Raw genomic sequence first — 14,508 nt, forward strand, 5'->3', positions numbered from 1 at the left:
CACACACACACACACACACACACACACACACACACACACACACACACACACACACACACAGCGCTGGTGGCTAAGTGGATAGCACGCTGTATACGTAGTCCTATGAACCGGGGTTCGACTCCCGACGCCGGCGAAAACAGACGGGCAGTTTCATTCACCCTGATGCCCCTGTTACCGAGCAGTAAATAGGTACCTGGGAGTTAGACAGTTGTTACGGGCTGCTTCCTGGGGACGTGTGTGTGTGTGTAAAAAATACATTAGTTAGTAGTTATAACAGTTGACTGATTAACAATTGAAAGGCGGGCCGAAAGAGCAGAGTTGAACCCCCACAAACACAACTAGGTGAATACATAATGCAGGATATGCCAACAATATATATAATACAATACACATATTGCAGGGTCCCCCATTCAAACATATCACAAACTCCGAAATATATAAACCTGAAATACATAAAACCGCATGATCTCAGACAGGAACCCATGATTCAAACTGCAAGTTTTCATAAAATACAACACTCCAGCAGTTCGTAATATCCAGCAAACACCGCAGGATAACCTATTGAAGCGCGGACAGCCTGGTGTATCAGAACCCAGAGGTATCCACCCCATACTGTGTTGTTCACCCGACGCGCTCACATACAAGGCCAGCAGTGCATCCAGAAACCTCTACACAGAACTCAAAGTCACAAAGCAACTCAGAAAGGTTAAGAAATGTATATGTTTATCTCTCAGAATGTACGGTAATATGTTTATTGTTTGCGATGTGTGTCTATATATGTATGAACACGTTGTACTGAACGGGGTGAGGATAGCTTGAGCTACCTCATCCCTTTGTTTCTATTTTACCTCAATAAACTTATTTCAATTTCAATTTCAACTCAGAAAGGCCTCCCTGAAGACCCTAAATCACAGACTCAATCTACAACTAGGCTACTAACCCTCTGGACATCCTACGAAGCCCATAATTTTCCATAAACACTTGACTTTCTGTAATCTAAATATCTTTTAATCCCATTTTTCAACCAGTTTTCAACTTCACCTAAACTATTTAGTCTGTCATTATTAAACTAGGAATGCAGTGTCACTTGCTCGTACGGGCTCACTAATTAGCACTAATTTCGGTTCCTGCCTGGCATCCTAGCTCAGAAAAATCTACAGTACTGAATTAAGAATTATAAGTTTTGTAGTCCTTTTTGTAATCAATTAATTTTGTAAACATGATTTTTTGCATTCCATTTTTCCACTATCACGCTAAAAAAAAACTTCCTAACATCTTTGTGACTCATCTGAGTTTCCAGCTTCCACCCATGTCCCCTCGTTCTGCGTGTGTGTGTGTGTGTATTCACCTAGTTGTATTCACAAAGTTGTGCTTGCAGGGGTTGATCGCTGCTCTTTCGGCCCACCTCCCAACTGTCAACCAGTCAACTGATTTTTTACACACACACACACACTCAGAAAGCAGCCCATAATAGCTGTCTAACTCGCAGGTACCTTTTTTACTGTTAGTTTCTGCCATCACCGGGGATCGAACCCGGACCCTAGGATTACGAGTCCAGGGCGCTATCCACTCAGCTATCCGGCCCCCGTGTGTGTGTGTGTGTGTGTGTGTGTGTGTGTGTGTGTTTTACTGAAGACCGAAAAGATCTGATCAATGAGTCGGGCACAAATCTTTCCAACTTCACTTGGATATGAAGTTTATAAGTTTACTCTCAAAAGTTCAATTTACCCTTAATGGTTCAATTAAGAGCGTAACATTAACTTTAGAGAGTTAAATTTGTCAATTTCTATCTCAAGTGAAGAACACCAGAAATATAGAGAAGATCTGTGACAGAATCATTTATCAAACCCTTTCTGTCTTATTCACTGCTCGCTGCATCCTCGGTTCCTGCCCAGCGTCAAAGGAGTTCGAAGAAATCTACAGCCACTAGGGAACAAACCCCATTTTGTTACCTCAATAAACTTATTTCAATTTCAATTTCAAAACCCCATTTGCTTTCCTCTTAATGTCCATATTTTGTAACCATTTAGTTACATGGTGTGTTTGTGTTCATATTTCATATTCTGTAACCATTTAGCTACTAGCATACGTAGTAAGAGTTAATAAGTTGATGCTAATAATCCAGGTATGAATATAGTCTCACATCACTTCTGATATAAATAAAGAGGCTTGTCGTTCCCTTGGTGTGAATAAAGACACTCATGGCACTTCTGGTATGAATATTAAGGCTCGTAGCACTCCTAGGATGAATAAAGACACTCGTAATACTACTGATATGAATATATATATTTACACTATTAGTGAGCACAAAAGTGCCTAACACCAGGACTGTCACATGTTTTCCTATTTGTGTAAGCATTGTGGTGCTTAATTGTTCGGAAAGTATCACCACAGCGACGTTGGTCGTGGTAAAATTATTATAAGCAGTTAAAACATTAATATAATTTAGTATATTTTAGAATTACATATCAAGAAAACTTGTGATAAATCCTTGCTTATGCAGACCGTAGCATGAAGCTGAACGTGTGTAGATCGGCAGTTGCTGCAACTAAAAAGTAAATGATGCGACCACAGCAAAAGGTAATGCTTATAAACACGACTGTTTGTCATTTTAGCTGCAAAAGTGGGTGAGAAAACAGCAGCAGTCACTCAAAACTGGTAACAACAATAAAGCATCTTACTTGAAAGGGAAGACTGTGTTTGAACGCCTCATGCCTCTCCTCAAAGGTAAGCTAAAAAGGAATGTAATTAAACGCAAACCAGTTTGATGCTTACGGTAAATTAAGCCGACGAGAATTATTATTACACATAATGGTTACCAGCAACTCTAAAGTTACAGACATTTTCGGAGTAAACTAAAACCCTTCACAATATCCGACATTTTCAACATAAAAAATACTTAGTTTTATTTATCTTCAACCTTACTCTTATAATTGAAATTATAGCGAATATAATACAAATTTGTAAACTAGATTAAACGAACACTGAAAATAAAATTAATTGGCTTTCAGTGAAGTTTCTAAGGGCAACGAACACGTCCACCGTGTTTTGAAGACTTCATTAACGTAATGATGATGAGAGCCGTAGGCTTTAACCTATTTGGATGCTGTCAATGCTACCGTCCTTGGGAACAATCCATCTGTGACGCAGGAGGACCCCGGTCTTATGCCCTTTTACCATTGTTAGAGGGTATCTCCATCATCACATGAATAAATTTAAACTTTTACAATCAAGTCGGCGAATGTATGTGTTTACGAAACTTATTTGTGAGAGCGCGGAGGGTAGCACCAAGTCTCCGTCTCTGGTATGTATACTGTATGTGTTAGGAACACTGATATTGATAGAGAACCACGAGTACTACCACAGGTAAATTTCATGTTCGTGTTAAATTAGAGTTGTTTATCACCATACAAAAAGCAGAAGCACACAGTATATTTGTGGATGTGATCACAGTCAATCGCAACTTGCATTTGCTTCAATTATTCTAGTAAACGTTACCTCTCATGTATGAATCATCATAAAGCCCAAGGTCTTGACGTCAGGTCTGGCGACACACCTACAAATGTGGTTCTAGACATTTTGCACCAACAGTAATACGATTTAGTTTAAAAGACTATGTTAATTTATAATTCGGTTTCAGTGTAGCGTAGCCACATTCCCACCAGCATGTAAAATTACAATTTATATATAATTACCAAGCAAAAGAGCGCTTCAGATGGCAACAAAAAAAGTCCAAGAATAAACTGACCCGTGAACATATCGTTCCAGGCTCTGAGATATGAGGTAACTAGGTCTTTGCTACAGACCAAGATCATAATAACTTTCACAATATTAAAATGTATATAATACAGGTTAATATATTCAAGGACATTGCAAGGGTGGGGAGGTGAGGTCAATGGCAGCAGGTAAATTATCATTTGGCTTCATGGCAAACTTGTGTAACTTCTTCCAGTATATAACAATGCAATACTTCAAGACATCCCTTTAAGCATACTTATTCCACCTTTTGAAGTAAAATATTCCTAATATATATAATCGTCTACTGGCTAAAAACAAGCCATCAAATTACATTCTCTTACAAAATTTGACAATGCTATTAGATCTTCTGAATATAGTTATTACAGAAATTTGGAAAACAGTTCATTTTGGTAAATATTGACTCAAAATAGCATGCTTCAACATAAAACTGTTAAGTAAACATATTTAATTAAATGCATAAAATATAAAAAGATCCTAATTCCACAATTTAAATGTGAAAATATTATTATATTTAAATATAATTAAACGGGACCTCTCTACCTTTACCTGTTAATATTTCATATATTTGTTGCAGGAAGGTCGAGTCTTGGGACGTTGACGTTGCTGCAGTATTGCTATGCCGCAAGAGGTCAATATATTTTACAACTGACAATATTATTTTTCTGTGACACGCCCTGTCTTTCTTTGTGGATACCTTACATTTCATAAGGTATCATTCATTATTTAAAACTGTGTACACACATAAATACTTGAATTTCAAGTATTAAATGTTTAAATTTGATATATATCAAACTCTACACTCCGAGTAATAACTCAAGTGCTTAAAGATGGCGCCAGTGGTTCAGTTTATATGAGAGATAAAACTTATCAATATATCTTCTTGTTCGGATGTCCCACCTGCCTTAAAAGGAAAGCCTATGTATGCACAGAACAATATTTTATACGAGAACACAATGTCCCTTGAAGGATATCATAATTTCGTGGCATTCCTTGCTTGGAAACTTCGCATTAGTCGCTCCATTTTCCTGTCCAAGGCAACATTTGTTTCGTGTGTTCTCTCTAAAGGTTAGGTGGTCAGACATTACTACTTCTTCAACCTTTGCTTGCGCCCTTGGTCCTCTGAAAAGGCCTCGCTGCGTCTTGTACCTAGTTCATATTTTGTTATGTTTTATCTGTATCGTATTTCTCACAGTTGAATGTCGTGCCATTTTCCGTCGCTGACTGAAAAACTTTATTGGTATCTAATTCTAGATGTGCAATGTCTTTCTTTGAGGCAGTTTTCATGCTGAGTTTAGTATCATCTGCAAAATCCTTTACTACAGCATCATACAATTCTTAAAAAAATAATAACTTTAAAATCTATATATATCTCACACATTCACAGGAAGATTCTATCACATTATTATACACCCGATGCAGTAATCAAGCCTAGCCTATACGTAAGTGGAAAAGCCTGGCATGGTAAAAACCAGAGTGGCAAATTAACATTTTTTATCTTTTCTTTCTAACAAGTGGAGAACCGTGTTAAATCCAGATGGCCCAACTGACTTCCTACCGTGGTTTTTTAAAGTTCATTATTTTTTATAAAAATAACAGTCAATACCAGTAGGCCTAGGGCCCAAGAAATATGGCGGAAGACCAAAGAAGCCTGGTGACTTATTAGGATGACAGATTATGATATTCTAGAAATATCTTCAGTTCCGGACCTTTCTCAAACATGTTACAATGATGTTAACATGTTTGTCAACGGTGCTTCCTGAAACCCAACCCTAGTGGCGTGGAGCGTGGACTGTCTGGCCCCACAACACGCGCGGCCTGGCTCGCCGACCGGGGAGTGTCCTGTCAGCTGCACCCGCCGATCGATTCATGTTTAGATCCACGTTACCAAGCGGTGTGCTTTTGTTTTTGCTCATCTTGCTGTTCTTATCGTCGAGAACATTGGCGATTATTGATCCTGCTGTTCACCAGGAACTTCTGCTTGGTGGAGTTAGGAGTTCCGGCGCGCGTGCATTCTGAACCTACAAATTTTGCCACTTGTTTTGGAGGCAGGAGTATGGTATACAATGAGGTTGAAGAAGCTGTTGCCCTTCCCCAAGTACTGGCAGCGTGTGCCTGACTCTGCAGGTGTATGTTATGTTAGGGGTTTTGCCTGGTTCCCGCGCTACCTAGCAGACGATACGGGGAAGCGCGTCGTCTGCTAGCCAAACCCCAACTAAAAATAACCCACCCACCACTGCCTGTTTTGCTCAAATAACGTTCACCCGCCATTCCTCCAGTTATCCTATGACTAACACTGCAAATGTAACTGCAAAATTCTTGTTGTGACAGTCACACATTCCTTATTTGAGTATCATGACTCCCATAGCGGTCCTGTCTAGACGTGATCGAGGCAGATCTGACGTTTCTCCCCCATTTATCGACCTCCCTCACAACATATTTTCTACACAAACAACACTTTCGGACGCCGATTCTTGTGTTAACGAGGCACCAATGTTCTTTAGATGCGCTTAAAGCGTCATGATACCGACTTTAGATAGAGGAACTTACCTTCATATTCCAGAGGGGACGAGTTGGTGCAACAACCCTAGCACAGACCAGCGACCACTGCAGGGTGCTGAGGGAGCCACCTAGCGGCCGCCTCCCCACACGCCGCACGCGCCACGCTCAAACCCGCGCACGCTCACCTCCCACTCTCTTACCACACTAACCAAGCTCTTATTTTTGTTTTTAACATCATGGATTTAGTCTATCAATATGCTAGGCTTTAATTTGTACGTGTTCTTTATCTGGTTCATTATCGTTCAGTCATGGACAGCGTACTGTGCGTACTTATAATTGTGACTCGCATGATATCTCTGATACAGCGTGTTTGAAAAACCTCCGACCATTTCTTAACATTTCCTTCGTGTGACATTCCAGAGGCCAGAATTAACATAGTAATCCAAGGTAGAGAACAGGAACTAATTTCCTCCTGAGAGCATTAACCCCTGAAGCTGTCCAAGCAGGACCAATCATCAACCTTAATATACACATGGATAAATACAAGACAAAACCTGAGAACACTCCACATGCCGCAAACTTTCTCTCCCAGACAGGGCCACCACAAACATTGTCCTTCAGGTAAATATAGATTTGCTAATGGCAGAATATGTTGGACCGAGTATACAGACAGCATATAGTGAACTTGGCGACCGCCATCTCAGGAAACAAAACGCATTGGGGTAAAAACGCAAAATTATTATTTTTATTCAAAACTACGCTTTGTCACAGGTGTTACTAGGCTGCAACTGGTCAAATGCTATCATGTAATGTCATTGAAGCTCAGTAATTCATTTCAGTTGTCACTGTATTAACATTATGCTAATATAAAAATATAAAAGAATTCAAACCTGATTATGAATGAATAATTAATACGTTTCTGTGAGTAGTTTTCTATACCGAGTGAACTATATTTAGATACTTTATATGAATACACTGATTAATAAGTATATATTATATATCGAAAGGTGTATATCTCAGTTAAGCTCAAAGTTTACTTTAATCTATAACACTTTAGCATTAATATATACTTACAGTATACTTACAGTCGTAATTACAAAGAAAACTGATCCATCATATACATACTGTTGATTGGATCTTCTTTAACTGTGTACAATGACAATTGTAACATATTTATAAATTATAACTAAATTCATATATTTAACTACTAAATGTGAATTCATATATTTTCAATAATGTTTACAGATGAATCTAATATTTATGTCTCACATTTGTATTATATTACCTCATTATCCCTTTCTTTTCTGTTTATTCATTCAATAGCTTTTTATATCTATAAAAAAAGAATGTCTGAATATCTAGAAAAAAAAGAATGAATGTTGGAGGTCAGACGTTAAGAGCTAGCCTCATTAAATCTTGCGGTATTACTGGCGATTGTATTTCAAGTGTCATAGGGGGGTCAGGGGCCCCTCATGCATCTCTCCATTAGATGTCAGTCGGCCCCTATGCATCCTCTTCACGAAGTCGGTGGATGGGAAATATTGGGGAATAGGGAAGGTGTATGTGGGTGGTGTGTGGGGAGGGAGGGTAAGTGTGTGTAGGGGAAAAATGGGGAGGGCTTTTGCAGGGGGAGACAGGAAGGGTGTGGAGAGAAAGATGGAGAGGAAAAGTGTGGGGGAAGATAGGGTGTGTAGGAAGAGAGGCAGGGATGGTGTGCGTTGAGGGGGGGAGGGGAGATGGGGAGGGTGTGAATGTTGACAGTGATGGAGACTGTGTATTTGAAGACAGTTACAGTGACGGGAGGAAAGAGACGGGGAGTGTGTGTGTGTGTGTGAAGAGAAAGACAGGAGGGCGTGTGGGTTAGATCTAGTATAATATAAATACAAATGTTTTATTAAGAAAGTAACGCTAGCCAAGCGTTGTCTAGACGGAAGTTTATGTTGGGCACGTGTGTGTGTGTGTGTGTGTGTGTGTGTGTGTGTGTGTGTGTGTGTGTGTGTGTGTGTGTGTGTGTGTGTGTGTGTGTGTGTATTCACCTAGTTGAACTTTGTTCTTTCGGCCTGCCTCTCAATTGTCAATCAACTATTACTAACTACTTTTTTTCCACACACACACACACACACACACACACACACACACACACACACACACACACACACACACACAGGAAGCAGCTCCGTAACAGCTGTCTAACTCCCAGGTACCTATTTACTGCTAGGTAACAGGGACATCAAGGTGAAAGAAACTCTGCCCATTTGTTTCTGCCGGCCCCGGGAATCGAACCCCGGTCCACATGACTACGCATCAAGCGTGCTACCGGCCACCGGCCCCTATGTGCGTGTGTGTGTGATAGAGAGTGCCAGGATGGTGACAGTATGCCTTGCTGAGATGAGATGTCCTCAGTCGTCAGTTATAATGAAAATTTAAATGAGCAATTGAAAGAATAAGCAACAAGAATAATTGAAATACACAAAGATGTGTAACCCTCTTCTCTGTGTATATACACCACACTGAGAGTATACTTTAGTCCTGAACTATGTTCAAGACTAAAATACACTTTCTGGTTGGTCAATAACCTCTTGTGGTGGCCTTAATATCCCTCCAGGAGGTTGATAGACGTTAAATCTAACATCAAAGGACAATGGCAACAATGTAGTGGGAATTAAAGATACAGACACAACACAACTTACAAGCAATATAAAAAGTAACTGTGGAAAGAATTTTGATATGGTGAGCACTTTACGACACGTAGCCATACGTCGGAGGACATGACGCACTCTCAGAAACTTCTGCAGGGACAAAATTGACAACTCTTGGGACACTCAGGTAAAGACGAGTTATTGACAGGAAAACCATTAAGAGATAAGTCCAGAGAAACCATCAAGGGAATCCATCAAGGGTTTCCCTGTTAATCCACTTGAGAATGGTCCAGGACGGATCGAAACGTCGTCGTCCCTTCACTTTCTAGTGTGTGGTTTGGTCAACATATTTCAGCCACGATATTGTGACTCTTCGTCTGCATCAAGAGATAAGTCCGATGCGTCTGACAAAATCAAGATTGAAGACGTGGACAAGAACACAATCGTGGCGTGTCCAGACACTTCACTGTCCCGCCACATTCCAGCTTTTATTTTCGTGTAGTCTGGCTTGTCATATTTGTCAATAGTCACAGGTGACGGAGGCGATCTGTTATTCACTGTAACAGGTTTTGAAGGGACGTCTTAGATGGCTCTAATCTGTACATTCACACCCACCAGAGAACCTCTGGGGAGGCTAACCCAGTAGGAATTTTTCAGATGTAATTCTCAGCAAATCATAAATAATCGAGGGAGGAGAGCGCGAAGCCCCATAACTCATTTAAAAATAAATTGGCAGCAGTGTATGTTTAAGGCGGATATTTTTTTACGTAGTCCTAATGCCTTCAGACGGCAGATACTATGGTTGCAGTCACTATTGACCTGAGATGTGGGCGGCTCAGAGTCGGATCTACGGAAAGATCCGAGCTCTGAATCGGATTACACACGGGGTAAAAAAAGGGAAATTTTGTATCGAATCGTCAACCAGTGATGAAGACTAGAAGGGATTTTAATTTTGTTAAGGCCAAAGTACTCAGAATCCATCTTGTCTATGAAAGTAGACCAGAAGTTGCCAGCCCTCACGAGTGACAGTGCACACGAGTTTATTCTAGAAATGAATGAACGAAACTGTTAATAGAGCACATTTTTGGCGAGTAAGGAAATGAGTGGGAGTTCGAGGTCAGTCTACAATGAGTGCCGGCGAAGAAGTACATAAATGGTCACGGTGTTAATAGATTTATTACCTGTCTCCAAGGAAACGAACCTATATTGATTCATAGTGGAAAAATGAGAGGGGGAATCAATTTTCGTATGAAGGCATTCTTTGCCCTGATGACCGTTTAATAGTTGAGGTCATATATATCCGGGACGAAGTACTCATTTTCACAGGCAAGACGCCCGAGGACAGTAACGAGGACCTACACGACTAGGTTATATATGATAAGAATAAGAGTGAATATGTTCATGACAAGAAGTTAAAGTAAGTTGTATAGTATAGATGTGTGTGTAAAGGGTGGATGATCGCTTACTATAGAGACGAGACTCGAACACTCTTAAATGTGTCGCATCAATTTTTATTTACAGAAATATATATTTATATATTCAGGGAATAATCACATGTATACACAAACTTCATATTAAAAAATTCCGACTATTTTTCATTTAAAGTTGCGTTTTAATGTGGTATTTCTTTCGTGGGCACAAAATGACCAACTTATAAATCAAGACCCGGCCATGCCCGCTACCCCTTATTTCGAATAATTGAAAGTGAGAGAGAGAGCAGCGCCAGTGATGCAGGTTCTGTGTCGCGAGGAACATCGTTAGCTTGCCACGAGGGAAGACTGCAGGCATCGACCTGCAGCTCAAGTGACAGGCAGAATCTGAATTTTCTTATCAGCAATATGGCCAAGCCTGAACGAGATAAATTTTATATGGGGTCTCGTGGCGATCAGATTATGGATACATATATATATATATATATTATTTTCATATTTAGCATCATTTTAAAACGAAATGAATATATAACAGAATCTGGGTGGAAAATATAACTTGTTTCTGTTTAAGAACTAAAAATAAACTGTTTTAAAAACAACTGAAGAAAATTATTGTTGTAAAAGTAGGAAAAAGAGGACACTAAACCAAAGATTAATTTAGAAGGCATAAACTAAACATATGACATGAGTGGGTGGAGGAGGAGGCAGAGATCAATTCTACTGGAGGAGTCAACTGTGCCTGGAGAGTGAGTGGTCATGACTTGCAGGAGACGAGGCTACGTACACCAAGAGAAAAAGAAATGAGGAATCTGAGAGGATTTAAAGAAAAACCTTCAAAGGATGATGAGAAAGCCGAAGGAAAACCATAAGTATAAAATAGAAGAACAAATAGAAAACTAAACTAATGCTAATGATGAAAATATGATGAAAATGACAGAAGTAGATAATGCTGTAAAGAATGGTAAATATGAACAGCCATATAAACAACTGAAATACACAAGATCTTGGTAATAATGATAATGAACAATTGAAGATTGTGTATTCAGCCTGTGACTCATACAGCGTGTATTAACATATTTTCAAGGAGTTCACATTGTGTATATCTTGAAAATATGTAAAAATACGAAATCGCTCGATTTTTCGTCCAATCACATGGTTGAGATGAGCAGAGCTTTTGTTTCCAAATATGCGAGTAAAAAAGCTTATTCAACAGACCGCTTACAAGACGGCTATGAGGCTTATAATTAAACTTATTAAACTAACGTAAAATGATGTCGAATACGATGGTAAGCCGACGATATTTACATTGATTTCCCATTGGAAAACGAGCAGCACTTTTTAAGGTGTAACTAGAGAATCATACGAGTTATAAAGCCAAACCGTACACGAGGATTCTTGGCATGTTCCATACACAGCCCCAGTTATGGTCTACGAGGTGTTGTCCTATTTTCACACAATATAAATTAGGAATACGTCACGGCACAAATAGTGCAGAGATATATTTTTATCTGGCATCCAAGTGTCCAAAAAGCGGAGAGCCACTGCAGAGACCCGCGCCCAACATATCGACAATCGTTAGGTCAGCCAAGGGCTCATTAGCCAGACCATTCTATAGCAAACACCGTTGTGCGTGTCTCAACACCTTGTGCAATACTCCCGCTTTGAGTCCTATATATGTTTTACCTGCAATCTATTTATAATTCAAATATAATTAGTTTTATCAGAGCTACCTACCAACAGGAAGTCTGTGTGTACATTCTTCAGGCATTCCAAGGTCGAACTACTGACTCTTCGCAGGATGCAACCCCAGTATTGCAGACCTCACCAGACAGTACTAGAGACCTCGCCAGACAGTACTAGAGACCTCGCCAGACAGTACTAGAGACCTCACCAGACAGTACCGGAGACCCCACCGCATATAACGCTAGAGAGCGAGTGGTAACACTATAGAAACCCAATTTGAAGTTGTTGAAGACAAGAACTTTGCCAAGGTGTGATAAACGAGACCATGGAGCCCATAAAATGAGGTACAGAGGAATAACATCCGAAGAAGTAAGATAGATCTTACAGTTTCCGGTAAACGCATCACAGAAAGTAACCGTAAATCAAATAATGTTCAGTTCGAGCACAGTGGCACTCTCTGTACCCCGATTCACTGGCCTTGTACCACTACTCTGTACCCCGATTCACTGGCCTTGTACCACTACTCTGTACCCCGAGGCACTGGCCTTGTACCACTACTCTGTACCCCGAGGCACTGGCCTTGCACCACTACTCTCATCCTCATATCATGAAGAAAAACACAATTAACACCTTCGTATCATTGTTGGCAGACTATACCAAAATCGGGGATTGAACGCCGACCTGCAAGAAGCCAGACCGTTGCTCCCCAAGTCAGCCCAAGTGCTAAGAAAGACATTTTATATAGTGATCAATTTTAGATACATTAAGATACAAACATTAAACATCAGAACTTGGGGAACATTAAGAACTTGGACGGGATACAAGACACAGTCAGCTCTCCTCGTATAAGGAAAACGACGTGTAAAGTCGTTTACTTTACGATAAGATTATTCCTCACACAAGGAATAATGGCGTCGGCCGACCTCACATCTAGTGAGCCTGCCCAAGCATACGTTGCAGCATTCAGGAAAATGAAAGTTGATTATAAGAACCTTCAAGTTTGGGCATGTTAACACAGTCTTCTTTCTTTTCAAATCGCTTCTGCTTCCCCGCCTTGTATATTGCTGGGAGCTCGCCTCCTCTTGTAACGCAGGAGAGATTGAAAACAAAAAGAGTTAAATCTGGGAATATATATATATATATATATATATATATATATATATATATATATATATATATATATATATATATATATATATATATATACATATATATATATTATGTATATATGTATATATATATATATATATATATATATATATATATATATATATATATATATATATATACATATATACATATATACATATATATATATATACATATACATATACATATATATATATATACATATATATATATATATATATATATATACATATATATATATATATATATATATATACGGCATACAGACACTAAAACATCGAAATTACTGGGATCTTTTCACAGCACATTGAATGCACTCAGTGTAAATGAGTCTAAAAGAGATTTCACATAACATACATAGAAGATAAGGTCCCAAATATGCACGTAAAAATAAAAAAAATTACAGGAGCTAGATACAGGGCAATAAATACATAATTGACCCAGTGAAGAAGACTGCATGAACGTCAGAGACACACAACCTTTCAATTACCTTCCGTAAAATACGAGAAATATTGCTGCAATAACTGTGGAAAATGTATTGAGGAAATTGGGAAAATTCTTGCTGGAAGTGCCGAATTAGCCGGGTAGTAATGGATGCGTGGGCCTTCGGGGCGTCTACAAACAACAGTCTTATCCATCCAGTTAATAACAGACAAGCCTGACTTGTTTGAAAAGGCTGACAAGGCTTGCTATCGCTGTATTACACAGGTGCAGCACAGCCTCCTGGGGCTCCTGCAGCGACCTTCCTGCACACAGCACGCTGTAGCAGCGGGTGACAGCCTGAGGGACACAGTGACCGCTGTTCTCACTGTCTTCTGGGCCACAGTCACCTTCCTGCCCGCAGGCGGCGCCAACACTCACCTTCATGAACAAGGACCCACAGTCCCAGCGCTAAATAATTCGAGTTAATGAGGAATAAATTTAAGTACGGCGAGATTAAAAGACTTTCAACTTACACTTTGTTTAATGTTATATTTAGCAAGCAATGGCGAGGAGAACAACCACGTTTCTTCATTATTCTTGGATGAATTTAAATTCTCCGAGTGTATGCATTTTAGCATATACTTTTATTATAGTTTAAGTAAATACTTGTAGCACTAAATAGTAAGTAATATTATGCCCCAGGGAGAGTTAACGTGTTTGTGCTCAGCTATGTGTACCATCGCGGTCAAACTTCAGCTCCTGAATCAGCCTTTCTCGTTCTTGGTCGCCTTGTGCAATGACCCTCGACCTAATTTTATACTGTCATATATACATATAAAGTTATACTTTGTTTCAATTACCTCCTCTTCAAGTTACATCTTACAAGTTGTGGTTTGTGTTACTTCTTAAACACTAACAGTACCTCC

The 14,508-nt window shown here is 39.5% G+C and overlaps 1 protein-coding gene across 3 annotated transcripts in view; it reads right to left on the reverse strand.

Annotated features, from left to right (window-relative positions):
* Asator (tau-tubulin kinase asator) overlaps positions 1-14,508 on the reverse strand; it is a 208,343-nt gene that overhangs the window by 180,397 nt on the left and 13,438 nt on the right. For 2 of the 3 annotated variants that reach the window (XM_069339387.1, XM_069339384.1), the window contains exon 1: positions 6,307-6,404. The exons of the other annotated variant lie outside the window; for it this stretch is intronic. The gene's annotated coding sequence lies outside the window, so the exon portion shown is untranslated. Of the gene's footprint in view, positions 1-6,306; positions 6,405-14,508 lie in introns of those variants that run through there. 3 annotated transcript variants of the gene reach the window in all.

Source organism: Procambarus clarkii, chromosome 41 (assembly GCF_040958095.1).
Source record: "Procambarus clarkii isolate CNS0578487 chromosome 41, FALCON_Pclarkii_2.0, whole genome shotgun sequence".
Lineage (NCBI taxonomy): Eukaryota > Metazoa > Arthropoda > Malacostraca > Decapoda > Cambaridae > Procambarus > Procambarus clarkii.